This window comes from Pteropus medius, unplaced genomic scaffold, assembly GCF_902729225.1.
Source record: "Pteropus medius unplaced genomic scaffold, Ma_sr-lr_union100, whole genome shotgun sequence".
Lineage (NCBI taxonomy): Eukaryota > Metazoa > Chordata > Mammalia > Chiroptera > Pteropodidae > Pteropus > Pteropus medius.
Genome location: NW_024352787.1, coordinates 2,631,621 through 2,654,348, shown reverse-complemented (window position 1 = coordinate 2,654,348; position 22,728 = coordinate 2,631,621). Strand labels below are relative to the sequence as shown.

At 36.2% G+C, this 22,728-nt stretch overlaps 1 protein-coding gene and 1 pseudogene across 3 annotated transcripts in view; one reads left to right on the top strand and one right to left on the bottom strand.

The window, feature by feature from the left end:
- Positions 1-3,488: 3,488 nt before the first annotated feature.
- On the bottom strand, positions 3,489-3,607 carry LOC120592064 (uncharacterized; annotated as a pseudogene).
- A 14,624-nt stretch (positions 3,608-18,231) lies between these two features.
- Positions 18,232-22,728, top strand: part of NALCN (sodium leak channel, non-selective) — a 277,480-nt gene continuing 272,983 nt past the window's right edge. For all 3 annotated transcript variants that reach the window (XM_039849049.1, XM_039849048.1, XM_039849051.1), the window contains exon 1: positions 18,232-18,377. The gene's annotated coding sequence lies outside the window, so the exon portion shown is untranslated. The remainder of the gene's footprint in view (positions 18,378-22,728) is intronic.

The window sequence follows — 22,728 nt, the reverse complement described above, 5'->3', positions numbered from 1 at the left end:
ATCTGAATCCCCATGATCCAAACCTGTCACCACAACAATTTGGTTCCAAGATTGCTCTGCTACTGTCTCTGGGATTTTATTTCAAGAGGTTGACAGCACTTTTACAAGTTTCAAGATCAGAGCATTAGACAAAATATTTGCCTCTGAGTGTCAACAAGATACTTAATCTTAATCATTACAACAACTTCATAAGGTGGAAAATGTTGTTCACCAAAGTCAGGCAAATAAAAAACCAAGATAATAATACTAATAAGTTATAAATAAGGCATTTGTGCAGAAAGTCAATTGCTTCTTTTGGAACAGAATTGGTCTTAGGTCACGTGACAAAGAAGGCAAAATTTATCCTGTACTCCTACATTTTCAAATTTAGTTACTTCTTTCTCCTTTTCTGACACTTGTTCTTAGGTAATTCAGAGGGGTTTTTTATCATTATTATTATTATTCAGCTTGAATATTGAGGCATTCTCATATCTTTCCTTTAGCAATTTTTACTTGCCTGCAATCATTCAGCTATTCATTCAAAAAGCATTTAGTGTGTATCTATTAAGCATCACCAAGAATGATACCAGGTTTGAGATACAGAAAAAAAAAAATGCCCATAAGGAATACAGACCAAAGGAATATTTCTCACAATTTCCAATATATCTTATGATTACAAAGGTGGTTCCTATTCCATTCCTAGAGTCAAGGATATTGTTTCTTGTGCATCTATAATTTCTGACATATTGCATTTAGTCATGAGTGTAGAAATAAAGGTACACTGTGTAAAATGTTCTTCAAGAAGGAACTAGTTAACCAGCTAGGAAAGCGTGGTCCACTGAAAGCTTCAAGCTGTTGTATTCTTCGGAGACTACCTTAGCTTTCTAGCCAAGGTCATTATGGTCTTCTCAGGATGGGCCATTGTTGACTGGTTAAATCAGTAGAATGAGAGCCCATCAATATTTGGCTAAAGCAGTATCCTCTAAGGCAGATTCCCAATCCCCAGGGCCGTGAGCTGGTACTGGTCATGGCCTGTTAGGAACCGGGCCTCACAGCAGGTGGAGTGGAAGACTAGCCAGCGAAGCTTCATCTGTATTTGCAGCTGCTCCCCAGCACTGGCATCACTGTCTCAGCTCCACCTCAGATCAGGCATCAGATTCTGATAAGAGCACCGGTCCCTGGTGCCAAAAAGGTTGGGAACTGCTGCTCTAAGGGACAATCACTGAGCAAGAGTTGCCCTTGGGGCTGGCACAAAGCAATGTCATGTCAGCACAGTAGTGTGATAGCTCCCCTTGCTCAATGTTGCTTCCTCCTTTTCCTCTTTTCAGATGTTACTCCCCCCAAAAATTGTCTGTACTCCTAATTCTTAACATCTGCTTCTCAATATGCAACATGTTTCTTTTCATCACCTGAAATGCTCTCTCTTGTCTTCCATGAAGTTAAGTTAAATCTTCTAGTTTTAAAGATCTACTTTAGTTCAATGCCCTCCATATGTTTAGTTTTCTGTAGCCCATGAGAATAATCTTGACAGTCTCAACTTATGTTGGACTTATAGTGACAGTTTTTAACTAATGTTTACATTATACTATACCTGTCTTATATGCCTCATATGGCTCTATTTTCTCAATGTCTTGAAATCACCTACCATTGGTGGCAGACATCCCTGAGCAGGTCCTCTCAAATTCACAATATCAATAGGTATAAGTGGAATTCCTTTGGTGTACTTTTAAAGACCAGCATCTGCATATATTCTTCAGGGCTCTGCCCTCAGACTAATGGAACCACTTTGTCAACAAATATAGTCAGAAGTGCCTAGAGTTTACCCCACCCTCTCTTCTCCTGACCTCCCACTTATTCTCCTAAAGCCATGAACCAATGACAGCTGGGCGAAAGCCCAGAAAATTTGCCTAAATTTAGACAAACTCTAAATTATAAATTATAAATTATAATCCAACATCCCCCTACACAATCCTGCTCAATCTTAATCTTCATGGGTCTTGAGCCTAAAATTGCACAATTGCTTATCTTCTTCTTCTCTGTGTCTTACTTCCTCCACTCCCATGTTGGTCTCCCTTAGGAGCATTTCTTTTAAAATTAATTGCACATAAATATTTATCCCAGCATTTGCCTCTGGGAAATTCAAAGTAAAATATCATATGTTTTCTGTGTACTGCATGTAGCAAGTAATATTATGTAGGATATGTTAGTTTGAACCATATAAAATTGCTGTTATTCAACTGTTTATGGCCAATAAAAATGGTCATTTCCAATAATCTAATAGTCGTGGTTCAATTTTGAATGGTTGATCAAGAGAGAATGAATTACTTAATTTGGAGCAAAAATAGGCTACATTCAGCAACTGCCACTGTAAATTTAAAAAATTTTATATAGATGTGATAATAATAATATATAAACATATACACAAATACATGGTAGAATTCATGATGAACAATCATTTTCCATTCACTTGTACAGGACAGGAAATAGGCTTAAATTGGAGAAGATTTCTGGTGACTATTTGGAAAAATTAATATACTCTTGTGTCACAGGATGACTTTTGAAAAAAAAGAAAATCATTGCTTGAGCTTATAAATTCAGCTACAGAGATTTATTATACCAAAATTTGATGTTATTATATAAACACAACAACCAAATCATATTCAGAACTTTTTTGTTACATAACATGAAAATTTATAGGTAAACCATTTTTCTAAAATTTTTTTACTGAATATTTTGTGTAAGAAAGGCAATAGTATTTTTTATATAATTTAGTTATCATCCTGCCTAGATATAGATGCTAAATCCAATGGCATTTGGAGACTTTTTCCAGTTCTTCAGTGTGAGAATATTTTGAAGACTAATGAGGATATTTTCATTTAACATTATCCTCTATTTTTTTTAACACTAAAATAGGAAGCTTCCATTCCCTGGTGTCTTAGACATTATTATGTCTGTGTTTTGAGATCGATTTCTGGTCGGGAAATGAAAATTTTTTCATTCCTAAAATACAAATATTTGACTATCTCATCAAAATACATATTAAATAAAAGAGATAATTATTCACACAAAGTATTTAAATTTTGAACAATTGAATTTGTGAACTAATTGCTATTTCATTTATTAAATAAATACTGATTAAGCATCTTACTGAGTAAAAAAGTACTAGACAAAGCAAAATAGATATGCAAAGGCTTATAAGGTTAAGTTACTCCTTTTCAGAGCCTTAAAATCTAAATAAGAACAATTACCATATTTACCACAATTCTAAATGTAAATAATTACCATAAAAGACAGTGTGAAAAGAATAGGTCCAATTTATCCATTAGAAAATATTAACATAGAATAATGAATCAGGTGGGTAAATGTCCCATATCTTTGAGAAATTCTCTCAACTACTTATATTCTTTAAGAAATAGTTGTTTTGATAGATTCCAACTATAAACTTCTCAAATTTTATTTTTTTTGTTTACAATCTCTTATTTATTTATTTAGTTTTTTTTTACTTTTTACACCTACAGCACCTGGTCTTCCTAGGTGGTCTCCCATCCAAGTACTAACCAGGCCCAACTCTGCTTAGCTTCTGAGATCAAACAGGATCAGGCTTGTTCAGGGTGGCATGGCTATAGACACTCAAACTAAATTGTGCAGGGTACTATTGGAGTGAGTGAGGTTAAATAGATGAACCACAATACATATTTATTAAAACATCTTTTATTTACTTGATATGGCTCCAAATGACTTCATTGTTTTTTTTTTCCCCCTTTGAAGATACATTGTCTCATTTCTCTTCTTTTTCCATAGATACCTTCCATGAACAGAAGGGCTATGCAGTTCTAAGAAATCTGTATTAGCACAAGATTCAATGACTTCAGAAAGTAATATAAATATGACTTTAGCTTCTTAAATTATGTATTTTATTTTTAGCTCTAACAGTACATACTTTTTAGTACCTGCAGAAATAATGTGATGTGAAATCAATGAACTTCCATAAAAGCCTCGCTATCATGGTACTGGGCTTAAAGATACTGTATTACTTGCCAGGCTAAACTACAAACTACAACCCTTGGAAACACAGATTGCAATCATTACCTTCATTCATGCAACTGAACATCGTTAGGAAAAAATATACATGTCTCAAATTAAATTCGTAATCAGTAATCTCGAGTCCTTAAGATTACCAGTAATCATGGTGTTTCTTTCTCATCCAGCCACTCTCCCACTCTCCTAGTTGACAATTTCACAACTTATTTTTTCTCAAACTTCCAATATGTCCTTCCTTATCCTTCCCCTTACTGGATGAGTTTCTCTCTATTTCATTGAAATAAAAATAAAATTAATAAGAAGATTATTTCCACAATCTCATGCCACAAAACTACCCACCCTCTTGCATTTAGGACCCTATGTTATATCTTCTTTTGTGTTAATACAAATGGATGGATGAATCATCGTTACTTCTATGGCAGGTGATCTTTGCTTTGTATACTGGATCCCACCCCATTTTCCATCAGGGACATGCTCTATTTATTCCCTGTCATCCCTGTTTTATCAAGTTTTCCCTACCCACTAGATCAGCATAAAATGTACTGTTACATTCCTCATCTTTAAAAAAAAACAATTGTCTTTGCCCTACTTCCTCCTTCAGTTCCCACATCATTTCTCTTTTTTCAGTTTATAGCAAAGCTCCTTGAAAAGAGTTGTCTATACATAATGTCTGCATTCTCATTGCCCTGGCCTCTAAATGATTCTGTGCCCAAGGCTCAGTTTTGGCCTCCTCCTCTTTTATGTTTACATATAGAAAAGAGATATCCTAAGTGATTTCATCTAGTCTTTCTTGCTTTTAAATACTATTTCTATATCGAAGACTCCAAGATTTATAACTCTAGCCCCTCTCAGTTCCCAAAAATGATTATCTATCATCTATCTATCTATCTATTTATCTATCTATCTATCATCTATCTATCTATCATCTATCTATCATCTATCTATCATCTATCTACCTACCTACCTACCTATTATCTATTTATCTAAACAGATGCCTGCTCATATATACAGATATAAGATTCTAAGTAGGCTTTTATGTATTATATATATAATATATACATACAGATATATATATAATATACAGATATATATTATATATATATCTGTATGTATATATTATATATATATAATATATATATTAATATATATAAATAACAAATTCAGGTCTATAATGGGGGAAATCACACAGATATATACAGATATATATATAATATATAATATATATCTGTACATTATATATATCTGTATATATCTGTGTATATATAATATATATATCTGTATATATATAATACATAAAAGCCTACTTAGAATCTTCAATTTGATCTTTAATTGCATATGAAATGTTACCTGTCCAACACCAAGCTCTCATTTCTCTACTTCATACCAATAAATGGTATGCTCCTCTTCATCTCAATAAATGATAAAGTTATTCTTCTGGAGACTCAGGCTTCAAATCTCAGGGGTTGTTTTAACTCCTCTTTTTCTCTCACAGTCCATATTCTATCAGTGATTCCTGTCAAATCTTTCAAAAAATATTTAGAATCTGAGCTCATCTCACCATCTCTACTACCATCACTCCAACCAAGCCAACATTGTCTCTTGCCTGGATTGAAGAAGTCAGCTAATCAGGTGTCCCTGTTTTTGTTTTTATTTCTCTAATGTCAATTCTTAACAAATTAGACAGAACAAACTCTAAAATGTAATTAGATTATAGTACTCCTATGATGAAAACATTTTCATTGCTTGAGGAAATATAAAAGCCAAAGTGTTTGAAAGGACCCACAAGCCCTTACATGATCTGCACCTCTACCCACTTACCTCCATGCTCACCTTGTTCCAGTCTCATTGAGCTTTTCATTCTTCATCAAAATTGCCAGTTGTACTCTTACCTCCGACCCTTTGCACCTTATGTTCTCTCCATCTGCAATGTTCTTACTCCAAATGTCTTCCTCTCTTTAAAAGCATGTAAAGTTCTTTATTTCCTTTGAAGGAATAGAAAGCATATAAAACAAGACTGAAAATGTCTTTACGGTTAATATAGTAGACAGGAACTGTTTATTTCATTTCAGATTATTTATACTTCTAAATATCATTTGTATGCATTGGTTCATGGGATGTTTTCAACTGCTCATAATTGGAAGCCTCGTAAAAGGTGGTATCAACATTAATTTACAAAATTACATCAATAAACCGGGTTCTTCTCTTTTTGCTCCACCTCCTTCAGGTTATTGGCTTTGGTCTCAGACTTACTCCTTCATAGTCACCAGATGACTACATCAAGTCCAAGTCTCAGCAGTTCACACAACTCACTGAGAATGTCCTCAGAGAGTAAAGCATGTCTCTTATGTTCCTTTTTAAGAGTAAAAAAATATATATATATGTCTCAAAAGCTTTCAGTTTTTCTTTAATTCTCATTGACCAGAAATAAGTCATATGCCTATGTCTAAAGCAACTGCTGGAAATGGAGATTGAATTGACATGGCTGTTAATCGGAGGTAGTGATCGGCCTTTACCCTGAGCACACAGCCAAGAAAAGAGGGAACTAATTGGTCAGGCAGCCAAGTGTCTGTTAGTATGTGCTTAGAAGGAATGTTTATAGAAGTGGCAAGAATCTTTGCTAGGAAATTTTGGATAAAACTCACTCCAAAGCCTACAGATTTGTCAATGTTAGATTATTTTTCTCCTATAGACAATGCATTTCTCCAAGTTTTTATTCGATAGTGATAAACAGATATTTGTTGAGTGCTACCATTTACTAGTCCCGTTCTAAGTGCTAGGGACACAGAAAAGAACAGAATAAGTCTTAACTCCTATGCTAAAGCTGATATACAATAAGATGAAAACTTTTATGCCCAAGTATTTCCCTCTGACAATTTTTCTATATAACAAGATTAAAATCTCCTAGGAAATTTTTTTCTGTGGAAATATTTCTTCATATCTCCCTCTCTAATGTCCAATGGTTCAATTGATGATAGACAAGATCTAAATAAATTCCCTGTCAATCCTTCAACATTCTCCAGGGTGCATGCAAACCTCAAATAAGTGTATGGTTTTGGAACTAGTTTTTCACTAAAGTGTACCAATGTTAGAACCACTCAAGAGAAAAAAAATTATTCTTCTGTGCACCATGTTAAACTTAGTAAAACAATAGCAACACATATGAATTCAGAAAGAATTAAATATTTCTAAAATACAGAAAGAATTTAGAAATATAGCTATATATGTGATACACTTACAAGACCAGATCCCTTTCCTAGGTAAAGAAATAACAAATTCAGGTCTATAATGGGGGAAATCACAAACTGTTGATTATTCAGATATTTAAAATTCCTGATAATGACTTCTGCATGAAATGTACAAAACCTACATATGGAAAAATACATAAACTTAACACAAATTATCAAAAGAGAGATATGCCATCTTTCTGGATGGAATGACTGAATATTACAAGGATATCTGCTACTCTGAATATAGCTCGAATGTGTAATGAAATACCACTCAAAATCTTAATTTGTTACATTTTTAGACAGCATAAAATTGTTCTGAAATTAATTTACAGAAGTAATTGTAATACAGTTGAGAAAGTATAAAAAAGTGTTGTAATAATGAGATTTAGCAAATGAACTTTTCCTTCCAACTATTTAAACACATTTTACAGGGAAAATACTTAAATAGAATAGCTTTTGTGCAAGAGTAGATGTTTACATCAAACCACAGAAACGACAGCTCAAAATCAGACCTTAATTCTAAATTCAAGAAATTTAAATGGTGATGATGGAATAACTGGTCAACCCTTTTCTTAATAAAACAAAATGACCTAACTCTTCACTTGATATTTAACTTTACATAAATTCTAAAAGGAACAAAGATGTAGATATATTGATAGATGTTATAATAACAATGTGAAAAATCACAAAGAGAAGGGCTAATAGAGTTCATTGCACTTCTGATATATCACTAACAAAAGTAAAAATCATATCAAACTGGGGAAATATTTACAAACTTTATGAAAAAATCATTGATAATTTCTAACTTAAGAGAAATTTTTACAAATTGGTAAGAAACTGCTAATTTCTCAAATAAGCAAATAATAGCAAAATAAGTCATAAAAGTAGGAGATACATAAGAGTGTAGTTTTAAAGTGCAAGCTCACTACTTGAACCAAAAAATGTAAAATTGTTTTGTACTGGTCTCAGCCTTCGAGTAACCATTGTGCCTGCACCAGCCTTTGTGGTTCTTATTGTGATTGCAATACCCTTCAGCAATAACCAGCAGGAAACTGGAAAAGAGACAGATTTATTACTTATAAGACCTGGAAATTATACGGCACACCTTAGGTTACAGAGCAAGGTCATAGGGAGGCAGAGAGAGAGTGCATGAGGATGGAGTTCTGTTTTATTGGGCTTGAAGGTAGGGCTGGAGGGTTTCCTCAGGGCTCACTCTTTATTGGTGAAAAATCATAAGAGCAGGAATTTAAAACATGGGAAGTAAAAACAAACAAGTAACCCAAATGGTCAGGTATTAAAATCAACCGCAATCTCTAAAACAAAGGAGCCTCAGTGGGAAGAAGTGTCTGGCTCTTTATCTAGTCCAGTGGCTGACCATACTTTTATTGGCAATAACGCTCTTTGAAGTAGATGTCTCTTTGAAATGGATGCCTCAGCAACCAAAACTTAAGTTAGGCACTCGCATTATAAAAAACAAACAAACAAAAAAAGTTAAGGCTAACACTACAAAAATAAAACAATGAGATATGGTTTTCCATCATCAGAATTGGAAAAGTATTTGAAGACAATAATGTGGACATGCAAACTGACGCATTCTGGAAAGCAATCTGTGCACAAGCCCTCCACAAGTGATTGTGATGGCTGTGGCCTACACAGAGGCACGTGGTTGAGTACATGAGTGGAGGCCAGAATCCAGACCTCACCTCATTTGCCCCAAGTCATGATTCCTGACATGCATTGGGTCATCCCATAAAAAGGGCTGCCTTTTTCTTCACATGCAAGCTAGACTAATTGTGGCTCCATCTAAATACGCCTAGATCATAACTTTTGCCATAGTCAGTGACTTATAGATAATTATTCTAAATTACCCTGGCATTAATCAGAGACACATAAACACAAGGGTGTTTATTTTAGTGCCAGTTTTTGTATGGACACCGGACTCCACTTCTCTTTACACATTTCTGATTGATGTTTTAATTTCAGGTGGCCCATCTAGATAACCAGATAAATCACGGGTTTCTCCTGACAAGCCCACAAAAGGACTTGCTGAATAAGTCATGATAATATTAATATCACAATTATATTCATAATTTAATTTATTCAACAACAATGGCATCAATATTCATAACATTATTTAACAAATAAATGTTGCACATTTACCATATACAAGCTCTGCTTTCAGCCTGAGGATATAGTGGTGAGCATATATTTTAGATTTTGAAAAGTAAAAATCTGTGGGAGAACGGTGTAAGTGTTCTGAAAGAATATATTTTGTGTTGTTTATGCTTCCTTCTTCCAACGTAAGAAACAATCTCTTCTCCAACTGACTTAGTTGATTGGTTGCTATTCTGTATAACTTTGTGAAAGTACTTATGTACCAAGATCAAAGCTTAGCAAAGAATTTGACTTTAGTTCTGATTTAAATTTGCTATTTCCAAATTCCCGTAATGACACAATTTTATTAAATCATGTGTATTTCTACAATCAGTTATACTATTCTATTTCCAAGACAGCAGGATCCAAGACTGTAGATATTCTTTCATTCATTCAACAAACATTATTAAGTTCCCAGTATGTGCTAAGCACAGTTCTAAGTGCTGAGAATAGAGTATGGTAAATAGACAAAATCTCTGCTCTCATGGAGCTTCTATTTCAAAAGTATAGACAATGAATAAGATAAATAAGTAAAATACAGAGAATAGTAATATATAAAAGAGCTATGGGTCTATTGGGCCTGAATGTGCCCAATCTTGTCTGATCTCGGAAGCTAAGCAGGGTCGAGCCTCGTTAGTACTTGGATGGGAGACCACCTGGGAATACTAGGTGCTGTAGGTGTCAAAAAAAAAAAAGCTATGGTAAGAAATTTTTTGAAAGAATGGAAATAAGAAATTTGGATTAAGGGCATTGAAATTTTAGAGTAGACAGGAAAAGTTTCACTGAGAAGGTGACATAGAAGAACTGAAGGAGTGAGTGAGTCAGGTTTCTGAGGGAAAAGTACTTCAGACAGAGGTAAGAACACGTGCAAATGCCCTGAGGTAGAAGAATGACTGATAGTTCAAGGAACAACAAGGAGGTGAATGTGGCCAGAGAGGAAATCCTGAAGAAGTGTAGTGGGAGGAGAGGTCAGAGTGGTAACAGGGCCACATAGTGGCCATATCGTGTAGAGCATGCTAAGTCAGAGAACCTGGAATTTCATTCTGAGTGTAATGGGACTGACCAGTCCCTCAATGTTTTGAGGAGAGTGACATGATTAGATTTGTTTATTGCTTTGGTTGGCTGTGCTGAAAATAGACTGCAGGGGCCAAGAGACTAGTTAGAAGATATAGAAGTAATCTTGGCAAAAGCTGGAAGAACTATGAGAGTAGGAAATCGTAAAACTCTGGTTACAGTTTCCTTACAAGTTTATTATAAACATTTTCAAACAGAAGAAAAATTGAAAGAACTATTCGGTATTTACACATGCACCCAGAACCTTGATGCCACCATTAACAGTTTTCTGTACTTGCTCTATCATATGCCCACCAATCTAACCTTCCTGTATCTATCCTATCAACCTATCTTAGTGGTTAATGCATTTCAAAGTAAACTGCAGATATCCATACATTTCTGCCTAAGTCAGTCAGCATGCATATCAGACTTTTTTTTTTTAGAGACAAAAGGAAGATTTATTAGAGAAGGAATAACACCCCACAGACAGAGAAGCAATCTCCTCTGAAAGCCAGAGGATGAGACCCTGAGCGTTCACAGAAGAATTTGGTTTATATCTGATTCTTAGTTTCTATGAAAATTACAGCTTAAAAACTTTATTTTCCTGTTTTCCTTTCACGGTGTGGGTGAATAGTTGTTAGCCATCTCAGCAGGACTCTTTTGTTCTGTAGGTTCCTTGAGGTCTGGCTATATGCTGATCTTCTCTATGAAATTTGCATAAAATAGAGAACTCTTTTAAAGTTATAAAACGTTCTCATCACACCCCCAAAACTACCCTCATGACCCTCCCAATCAATTCTTCCTCTACTCCAGAATCAACAACTATTCTGATATTTTTCCACCACTATATTTCCTATTTTTGAAATACATATTGATGAAACCATGCAGTATTAACTCTTGTGTAAGTTTTTTTTAATATACTTATAAGTTTCATCCATGTTGTATGTACCAGCAATTTATTCATTTTCATGCTTTTCCAATTCATTGGACTAGCCTAACTCAATAATTACAGAGAAATCTAATTCATTTTCCAAACGGATTTGGTTACCCAAGCTAGCCTGTACAAATGAGTCATCATGTTTAAAAAATTACACAAAATTACACCGTGCTTAAAAACACATAGTTGAATTCTGTAGAAGCTGTCATTTGTGAAATAAGTAGTGAAGGACTGGTAACATGATTAACTTGTATCCTTTCAATGTCTTGTGCAACAAGGATTATCACAAAATTTATTAAAATCGTGCCTATATATTCTCCACCTGTGACCTGTTGATAATTATTTTCATAGATTTACCAGCTGTTTGTTTCCAAAGTTCTTGAAGGCATGGAATCTGAGTAACAGTAGGGCCTGTTATATGTATTGGCTCACAAACTTGGGGGTTCCCCAGGTGAAATTTAAACCTGGCCTTCTTACTCAGAGGATAAGGAGAGACCAAAGAAAGAGACAGACCACTTCAGATAGCAGGTGGCAGGTTTCAAAAGCAAGAGAACATACTTACAAGGCTTGTCTTAGGTGGATACAAGGTGAGTAGCTCTCAGCACCTGCCCACCAGAATCTTAAGAGTTGATAGAGGCCTCAAAGAGGTTCAGGCACATATTCAGTCCAGATGTTTCCAACAACACCTTACTCTCTCAAGGCTGCAACCTTGAATATGGCTCCCATTGTGGGAACTCCCACTGTACATCCCAAGGACAGAGAAGGGGCAAGGAGTCTCTGATTGCCCGGATCCAGCTTTCAGGTCAACTGGCAGTCACGTCCTCTCGAAGGCCTCTCCCAATAGTGTGAAAGGCCTTGTCCTGCAGCATTCCACTAACTCTACACAGTGAAGTACAATAAATTGACACACATTTGGCTGTGAATGGTAGAAAATTATATTTGAAATAAGCCAATACTTTTATTTAGAAGATGATTTCAACATTAAGAGACAATAAATATGTACAAAAGAACACATGCTTTTCTAATTTTCCAGCAAATGGTATTCTGGGTGGACTATGAATGTTTCAGTGAATTAATAGAGTCAAGAGCAGAGACCAAATGCCCTGATTTGATAGTCTGTGATGGCAATTTCAGGGTTCTGTGCAGTAGCAAATTTAAGCTATAATATAGGATAGCTTGAAAGAGCTCATAAGGAAACTACATTTTAAAATGTTTTCTGATATCTCCAAATGAACTCGTTTTCCCCAAATGTAAAGGCCTTGTTTCAGATGACTGCTGAGTACACCACCCCACGTGATAATGACTATTAATCATCTAATAGAAAGAGTTTACTCTGAAGAAAAAAGTTATAATTTTTTTTGTCTAGATATAAAGTCACTGTTAATAAATAGTCTTTTTTTCTAGTTGTCCGTTTGCTCTAGTTGTCTGTACATTCATTTGAAGATCATAATTAAAATAACACTAAAGATCTTTCGGTTTTGTCATTCACAGCATTAGTAGATTGCAGGAGAAATATGATATGTTTATCTCAATGATATAGAAAAAGTATTTTTAAAAAATAAGTCCTTTAATGTTAATAAAAGAAAAACGTAGTAAATTTGAAATAGAAATAACCTATCCAAAAAAATACCAATCAAGAAACCTATAGCAAATATCATACAGAGTGTTAATCATTGGGAGCTATTCTTTGAGATCCAAAACAACTCTGTGTCCAATATCTCCAACATGGCCAGCAGAGAAAGGCCAAAAATAAATAAACAAAATGTATAAATTTGGAAAGAGAAAGAAAAACTTATTTTCCAGAGATAAAATAATTATGTATACCGAAAGTAAAATGAACCCACATTACATTTTCAGAATTTGAAAGACTAGATTTTTACAAGGTTTCTGGACTCAGAAACAACTACTAAGAGAAATGAAACTTAATAACTCTTTTATAATAACACCCAAAATAGAAAGTTGTGTTAGATTAGCTCCCTAGAAGCAAGGTCTGAGACAAGGATTCAGTGACACAAGATTTATTCAAGGGGTGCTTTCCGGAGAAAGGGAATGAGGGTAGCAGAAGAGAGCAGGCAAAGGAGCCAAGGAAGGGTACAGGTCTCAGCTGGAGTTCCGCTTCAGCTGGGTCCTAGAGTTATATTATGCCAGGTTTGGTCCTGGCATAATATAATGCAGGCAGGAAGGACAGCTTGTCCATTTATCAGTGGTTTCAGACTGTCCCCTCCCCTGTGTGGGAGTGGGGTTATATCTTCCCAGGTGAGGCATCTCCTGTTCTGAAGAGGGTCATTTTCTCAAGAAGGGGACAGTTATAAAAAGTTAGCACTAATCCTAATAGCAGCTGAGCAATGGATGCCCTGGCCTGGTAAAGAAACTCAATGACATCAACAGTATCAAACACTGTCACCCCTTCTTCTCAGTGCTACTCAGATCTTGTTTCTCATATTCAGTTTATTCTATCGAGGCACAGCTTCTCCAAGATTCTGGTTGGTCCCAATTTCTGGGCAATTTATGGGAAGAGTTAAGGTGTGAGGTGAACAACAGTTCCCACTGCTACTGCTGGCCCCAAGTTGATAAGTGATGCTCATCAGCCCTCTTCCCTGTCACCAATTTTAGGTCCCTCTTCCCCTCAGCACTTTTGAGTGGCTTGCCTTGATGAGTGTCCCATCCCATCAACCTTGAGAGGTCTTAGTCATTGGTTATTATAAACTTTTAAAGATATTTTATACAATAAATTAGATCTTCAAGGTTATTTTCAGAATTCAAATATTTTCTTCTATTTGGTAGAAGCTTTTATTATTAGTCAAAACATGTATCATTTGATTACTGACTGATTCTCTTGAAACATGACTTTTGTTTTCAGAAATTTACCAGTTCCTTTGGGCAATCGGCTCAGCTGCTGCTCAGTACAATGAAACCTCTGTTTTGCTTCCAGCATAAGTGTTTAATTGGTATTATTTATTCCTGATTTCACAGTCTACCTTTTTTTTTCTTCTAAAACCTAGTTTCCTCTGAAAATATAATCTAAAGCAGACAAAACAATGAGCTAAAATTTTTTGCAATTAACCTGTAAAATATGCATAGTCAAAGGGCTACACTTATTTCTACACCCTATGATTTTCCAAGTCTAGTTTGTGCTCTGGAATTCCTCCATCATTAGGCAGTTTATTTTTCCATAAGAAAAATCAATTGCATTTCTTGCCCCAATGTATTTCTGCCCATTTTAAGAGTCATAGCTTCTGTCTGTTTGAGGTGTGCACCATTTTTTCTTCTTTTATTTGCTGTTGAAGGATATGTTAAGCCCCTATCTATGACTGATTTGAATGCACATAGGAACTACTTGAAACATCAAATGGCCGTATGACAACCTTGCAAAGACCTCAAATCTGACTCAACAGATGGTCTTTTATCACCTAGTTGAACTCACACATTTTTTAGTGCTTCACATAACACAATTTAAGTGCAGGATCTACTGGAATTCTGCTCTAAGGTTCATATGATGATGAAACTTGTAGGAGAGAAAAGAGAGTGGGCAAATCCACTCTGATCTCTTAGAAAAGGAATGCTTGTGAATAGGTACCAACTACTGGAACTGTGTTGCTCAAAGGGATACCTGTTTTATTAAGACAGAGTCCCCGTAGTTGCAGGTACTACTCTAGAGGTGCTTAATCGGAATCTCCATGGAAGATCACCCAGGTGATCCTTATTATCAAGAAAGTTTTGGAAACATTGTCTCAAGAAAAAGGTAAAATGTGAGTTTTCTTCCAAAACCTTGCAATATTTAAATGGTGAATCAATGTTTTGTGGTTTCTTGGAAAGCTGATACATGAGACGATAAGGACACCCTAAACATACTCAATATTATGCTTACTACTGAGAAGTGGAGGAAACAAGCTATATTAAACCCTCCCCAGGCCCTCCATCATCAAAATGCATCTATTCTGCATAGACTGAATTCTGTTCGTGCTTGTCTATGCTAGTGAGTTAGCAAGCAGTGGATGCCTCCTGGTTGGTCTATTTATATTTTTTAAGTAGGTCTTCTGGACCTTTATTTTCCCTGCTGAAAGTATCTGTAACAGGGGAAATTCAGTCATATTCACATTTGGTGACAAGTGACCCTGAAATCATACAATATTAACAAATGTGTACAAATTCAAATCAATCTTAACAAGAGTCTTTAAAAAAATTGGAACATCTTGAGTAGTTATCTCAGTGTAATCTACTGATAAATCTAATCTGACAGAATCATTCTGGAGACAAGCAAGTTCCTATATTCCCATAGAACAGACACATGGCAATCCCCCCATGGATTAAATTTTTCTTTTTTAGCATTGTTATAGTTTTCTCAGCTACTCACTATGGTGTCAATTGCGATACTAATTTTAGGTGGAAATAAACAGTAGGAACAGATGAATTAATGAGAAACAGATATCCCATTTTCCTCAAATTCTTACTAGCTTGCATTTCATAGTGCTTCTATTCCAAAGCACTTGCTGGACTATGAAAGCAATTTTCTCTGATAAATAGTTTATTGCCTTGGTTGTAGATTGGCCTGGCTTCATTCTCTGTATTATAAAATTCCTTGTATTTGACTGTTTCTCTCTGTTTCACAATACCCCTTCCCCAATGTCATACTGTTAAATACAGATTTATCTATATGGCCTCACCCCCTCAAATGCTTTCTGGAGCTGGGCATTGAAGTGGGTTGAGGGCAGGGGAAAATAGGAAGAATATACCTGTCTAAGAGAAGCACAGGACACCTCTAGCTGCTCTTTGCCATGCAGGAATACTAACCTGACTTGGCCAGATCTTATTTTTCATATTAAACTAAAAATCTCATGGTCTTCGAATGTTGGTAATTGATCTTAATTTGTCAAAAAATATTTTGCAAGCCAAACAAAACATACCTCTGAATTCTAATAAACTCAATAGGGCAGCAATTCACTTTCATTAGTTTATAGCAGTGAGCGTAATTACAGAGCCCATTGGACCTGGAAAAGATGTTCACCCATCCTCCCTAATTTTACTGATAAGAAAATACTAGGATGATGAGCAGGTAGAAGGAGTGCTGCGATATTTGGGACATTGATAACTGCTTTTTACAATGGTTGTCTACTCCCATATATAGTGAGTTCCGACAGATTCCAGGATGAGTGTACTGAGTTTCTCCACAGCTCCTTCATTAAAGTCTACAGATTTTCCACAGCTTTCTCCATCATCTATGGTATTGTTTGGTTCTCAAGCACGAATTATAGATACTTACATGGGCGGGGGCAGTTCAATCACAAACAGAGAGGAGTGTGAAATGCCTGATTGGTGAGGAGTGGTGCTAAGGTTAATAAAATTGTTACCTTTATCACTCCATTCAAAAATGTTATAAATATCTTTGTCTTTAATTATTTCATGAATATGATTTTCTAACTGATAATTCTAACTTGATGCATTCCAAAGAGTGATACACAGCTGTGTTTTAAAGATACAAACTGAAATAAACTAGCAGTTAGATCAAACAATTAAGAACAGTGACTTACAATGATTAAATTGGTTAATAGTTTTTCTAAAAGAAATTATTTATAAATTTGCCATTGTTTAAATTATTTTCCATTTTGTGTTATTAGAATATTTCCATATGATTTCATCATTTGTTTAAATGTAGCTTTGTATATTGTTGATCTTTTTGAAATCTTTGGAAATTTGAAAATGATTATTCACATGTATTTCATGAAATGCTGATTTTTTAAAATTTCCTTTAAAATATAAAAAAGTGTTAATATGGACAATAAAATAGCTCTAATATTGGCCCAAAGTGATTGGATTACGAATAGGATTTTTTAGATGGTAACTTAATTAAATGCACATAACCAGAAAAAACATCTTAAAAAAATTGTGTGCGTGTAATCTTACTTCCATCCCTTGAGCTTTAACATTTTGTGGCAGGGAATTGTTCTTTCTTTAGAGTTCTGATTTCTCTTTCAGAGGAAGCTTCATTCAGTTTTCTCTCTCCCTCTCTGTTTGTGTACTTGTGTGTGTATGATGTCTAAATCACTGTCAAGGGTTCCTTGGTGAGTTTAATATCAGACTACAAGGCGAAATGCCAGCCCCAGAGTAAATTTTCCAGGGAATGTAACTGAGAGGATAGATGTCCCCAGCTCACAGTGCTCAAGATTCCAAGATCTCCCTAAACCTGTCCTGCTAGGAGCCCCAGAAACATCAGATGCAGCTTCCCGTTAGGATATACCTGCAGTGCACGGAGGTAACTATCAATTTTAGATTAGACATCTAACTTCATCCACATAACAAAATATTTTAATCTTAAGGAAAAATGTTAGTGTTTAGAAGACTATAAGTGTCATTGGCCCATTCATTATTTAGCAATTTCATACTAAAGGGTGAAATTAGTCCACATCCTCGGATACTATGTCCAGGAAGACAAAATCCAACCCTCCCCCCCGCCCCACGGGCCTTGTCGCCTCTCTGCGTTGGCCTTGGTCTTGCGTGTACCCGTCTCAAGTGCACACGGGCCGTGCTCAGTGAGCACCACAGAGTACGAGAGAGGCTGGCAGAGGAGAGCCCAGCTGTTGCTGTGAGACTGACGGGCAGTGGCAGCCAAGAGAGAAGGAACCTGCTAGCACCGACCCTCCTACTCCCCCATCAACTGCAGCTCAACCTCCTCTACAGTTTCTTCCCTTCAGCCCAAGGCAGCCCCCGCGACAAAGCCAACTCTTATTTAAAAGAAAAAAAAAAAAGGCACAAATAAAAAAAGCCCTAGCCCCCTAACACTCTCTCTCGCAGGCCCCGCCACCCCAGTGGCAGCAGCGCACGCCAGCACGCCGAGCGCTGAGCCGCGGCACCGGCTGGGTGGCGCGCGCCGACGGAGCCGCGGGAGGTGAGGGGCCGCGTCCCCGCGCGATGGGCGCCGCGCCCTGCCCGCTGCCGCCGCCGCCGCCGCACCCGCGGCACCATGACCGCTCTGAGCGCTAGGGTTACAGGTTGGTCACGGCCGTCTCAGGCCTGGGTGCACGCCAGTCACCCTCGCGGGGACTGGGCCCGGGCTGGCGGGTGGGGGCCGGGCACCAGGGCGGGAGGGGCGCCTCCCTGCTCGGCGGGGAGGGGTCGCGGGCTGCAGCGATGCGTCTCCCAGTTCCCTAAGCGGGGTGCGCCTTCTCGGGCTTCGGCAGCGCGCGGGTGGGCACTGGAAACCCCGGGCTGTCAGACCTCGGCCTGCCCTGCCAGGCATTAGGGGTCAGGTGGCTGGGGATGTGATGGATGTATGGGCCACTCGGCGCCTCCCGGCGAACGCGGGTGGTTGGGGGCCGACCAGCCCACCCCACTCCCATGCTCCTGCGGATAGCTCTGGGCTTTATATCCCTCCTTTTATTAATTGGCCTGGCTGAGCAGCTCTCATTAGGGTGGCCCCCCTGCAAGCAGGACAGTATCCTACCAAAGCAACACCGTTTTGTCATTGAGCCCTTAAGAGACTAGTGTGGATCTCCGGGCTCGAATCTAAAAGTGGGCCCAGAACCCCGAGCAATGGGTTATCCCTCTGACTCGAATTTTCCTCTTCCAGGATGGTTGATGACTCTGAACTCAAATCTTGATATATTCTTGAGATATCATAAGATAACTCTTCCAATTTCTGGCATAATTTTTCAGGGAATATGTAATTAAGGATGTGTATTCATACACTCACAGGTTCAGGCCTCTGAAGGTCGCAGTCTTTACCTTGTGTTTGTGTGGTTATCAGTAGGCCTGGATTTCCCTGCTGGTGAAATGGGAGGTTGATACCAGTGACTGCTAGGTATAAGAAGGCCAAGGTTGGAGGAGAAGACCTTTAATAGGGATCAGAAATTAACAGGTGGCTATTTTTAAAAAAATTATGATTCATATTTTCATAACTACAAATGTGATTTGATTTGAAATTAAGTAGAAGAGGAGAGGGTGGACAAAGGCGGTCATTCCTGAAGCACATATACAGCTGGAGTTTTTTGTGTGTGTGTATTCAAAAATTAAGTTTCAATAGTTCTAAATAAAAATCCTGGCTTCTCAAACCTTCACAACAACAAAACTTCATTTCCTAACTGGTCAGCTTTCATTCTGTGACCTTTCTATGTTGATTTTTTGTTTTTCTGTAGTATATTTTGAGTCTGCTATTGCTAAAACCAAGCAGAGTGACGGAAAAAGCAGGCTTGGGAAAAAATGTTTAAATAAGCAGGCTCATTGGACCTTCTTATGTGTTCGTAGAAAACTATACCTTATGTGTTCATAGAATTACTATATCTTGGCAGAATAGATGTGCTCTGAAGAAGCTGAAGATAAGTCATGTCTTGTGAGGTGGTGGTAATACAGCTATAACTCTGGATATAATTTGAAAGATTCAAAAGAGGAAAATGTTATACTTTTAAAAGAAAAAAAAAACCTACTCAAGATAGTATCATTTGCTTGTGGTTTAGAAAACTGAAGATTTAAGTAGCATTTTCTTCTTTGAGAATGGCATTTCTTTGAAATGTGTTCCGTTGGCTTCTCTTTTCTTTCCGAGTAGATGTATGTGCACGCACATCTGGTCACTCATGTATGTATTTATCATTTATTAATGACAATTTCTGAATCTTCATGGCTATGTAAATTTATTGCATGGGGAAAGGTCATATGTGGTTTTAGATTTTGTGAAGAAAAAAAATCACACCTACCCACAGTATTATGTCCTAACTGTAAGCCAGGCACTGGGCCAGGAGCTGGGGATTCAGTGAGGAAAGAGGTAAACTCCAACCCTAAGAATCTGTCAGGAAAGGCAAACCTGTAATCAAGTAGATAGGTAGTGAGATGTCCTATTTTCTAGTTTGGTTTGGAAACTATGACCTTGAATTTAAATAAATTATAACTTGCCCCTCAAAAATGGTATCAACGTTTTAGAGTTTAATTATCATGTTATATGATTCTTACCTGCCTCAACTTATGCAAGAAGTTTGTACATCTTCAAAACTCTTTGTGTGCAAACATTTGAAATTTTTAAAATTATCCTTTGAATTTTAAAATAATCAGATGTGATAGAAATGACAGAGATGATGGAGAAAAGAGAATAAACGCCCATAGTCCTAACAACCTAACACAAATGATTGCAATATCTGTATTACTATAGATAATAGTAATTATCTTTTAAGACACATACTTTATATAATTGTAGTCATGGTATTGTACAATTTTTATACTGGTTTTTATATTTAATATTTATCATAAGCATTTTTCATATAGTTTTTTTGCTTAAAAATTATATATGGCTATTTATAAGACCATGAATATAGCCTAACATATAGCCATACTTTTATCATTGGATATTTGCTGTTTTCAGTTCTTTGTCATTATAAATAATGCCCTGATTGATAAACTATAGGGGGTTATTTCTATTGGATGTTATTTTCTTCATAATAAATTACAAACTGATATTTCTGGAAAAATTGATTATTAAATTATTACAGATATATACTATATATAAATTATTATGCATATATGATTTATGTTATGCATATAATATTCAAGTTGGTTAAGAAAAGATTATAATTATGAATAAGAAGCTTTATATGCTTTCTGAGGTAAATCTGCTTTCTATTTAGTATTTGTGGATCGCCTTCCCTCTTACAGGAATAAAAGAAGATAAAATAATAGCTTGGACTTAAGAGCTTTGCACTATATAAAGACTTGACCTTTAACTAATTCATCTGAAATCCAGATGATAAAATATACCTCTTAGAGTAAAACCAAAGTAAGAATGCTGTAAAAAGTAGTAAGCTGAAAAAAAGAGTAAGTTAAAGCAAGGTCTTTTAGGAAAAAAGAATTTTGAGCTCCAGAATGTAATAATGCTTTTTGCTTTCTTGTTCAGACTTCAAATAAATGATCAAAGAAATTTATATAGTGAGAAACCTGTACCCCACAAGTACAAGGAGAAAGAGACTGTTTACTCCTAGACTATAGACTCCAAGGCATTTCTCATAGATTCAGTACAGATGGAACTGGGCTAATGGAACTGATGGGCAACACTAAGATTCGGGTCACAATTCCCTTTCTAAGAGAGTTGTACAAAAAATAATGAGCAGAACTCCTGATAGAACTGCTTAATTTTGAAGTGGTGAAGATAAAAGTGGATCATTCTGTAAGATAGAATTACTTAACTTCTGAAGCAATTCCTCCATGATACCCCTGGGTGAGCACAACCACACCAAATGAAATATGCTTAGATGACAGGGACTAAGTTCTCATGTCCAGAAATGGGGCAGGAGTAGGGGTTCTGGAGAGGGAGCGCAGGAGAATTAGAATATGAATGGTCAGAACACTGCAGTCAAGGGAATCACTTATGTGGAGATCAAGAGTGAGACTTATCCTCAATTATGCAAAGGAAAGAGATGAAAAGAGGACTTCGTTTGGAGCAAGGATAATGTGTATGTAAGAAAGCCAAAAAATACACAAATAAATGCTCTTCCTGACAGGGAGATCAGAGCGAATGGAATACAAGCCATGTTCTAAGTGAAATACGATCATTATTTTCTTTGAGATTAAAAAAAAAAAAAACAAATATGCAGATGAAGATGAGTTATCATGGACCAGGAAAAATTAATAAAAAGTAGCCAACATCAAGATATAGCTCAATGAACACTTTGAATTTGAAAAGTGTTTAAAAGAAAGTATCCCATTGGAATTCTGGTCAAGTTTAAAAAAAAAATCACTTATCCCCAAAGGGGATACACCTTCTCCAAAATGAAATATCAGCAAGCAGAAAAATTATATTCTAAAATGTACAATTCTGAAAAATACCAGGAGACAATTATCTTATAATACTAATATGGGTCAAAAAGGGAATATAAGAAAGATGAAGAAATACATATTAGGCGAATGCTACTAAAAAAAAAAAAGGTGAGGTAGAAATATGTAAATATCAGAACAATGATTCAAAAGTAATTAAATGAGAAAAAATTTAAAGTAATAAAAGTTACTATCTTTAGTAAAATTATAAGTCTCCTGTATATACTGATTATCATAGCATTATAATACATATAGCTGAAAGTATCCTTGTGTTTATTTATTTTGGGAGACATGATTCATAGATGCAGTGTTTCTTCAAAGGGTCCTGTGACCTAAGATGGGATAAAAAAAAAAATCAACATTTCAGCCTAGGAAGTAAAGAAAACAAAATTGAACTATAGAGGAAAAGAAAGAGGATAACGTTTAAAAAATTTCATTTTAAAATGAGAAAGCTTTAAATCTGATAGAAAAACTAAGAGCTGCAGCATTCTAATCCTTAAGTCATATTAACCTATAGCTATCTATAGAACATATCGACATGCCAAGAAA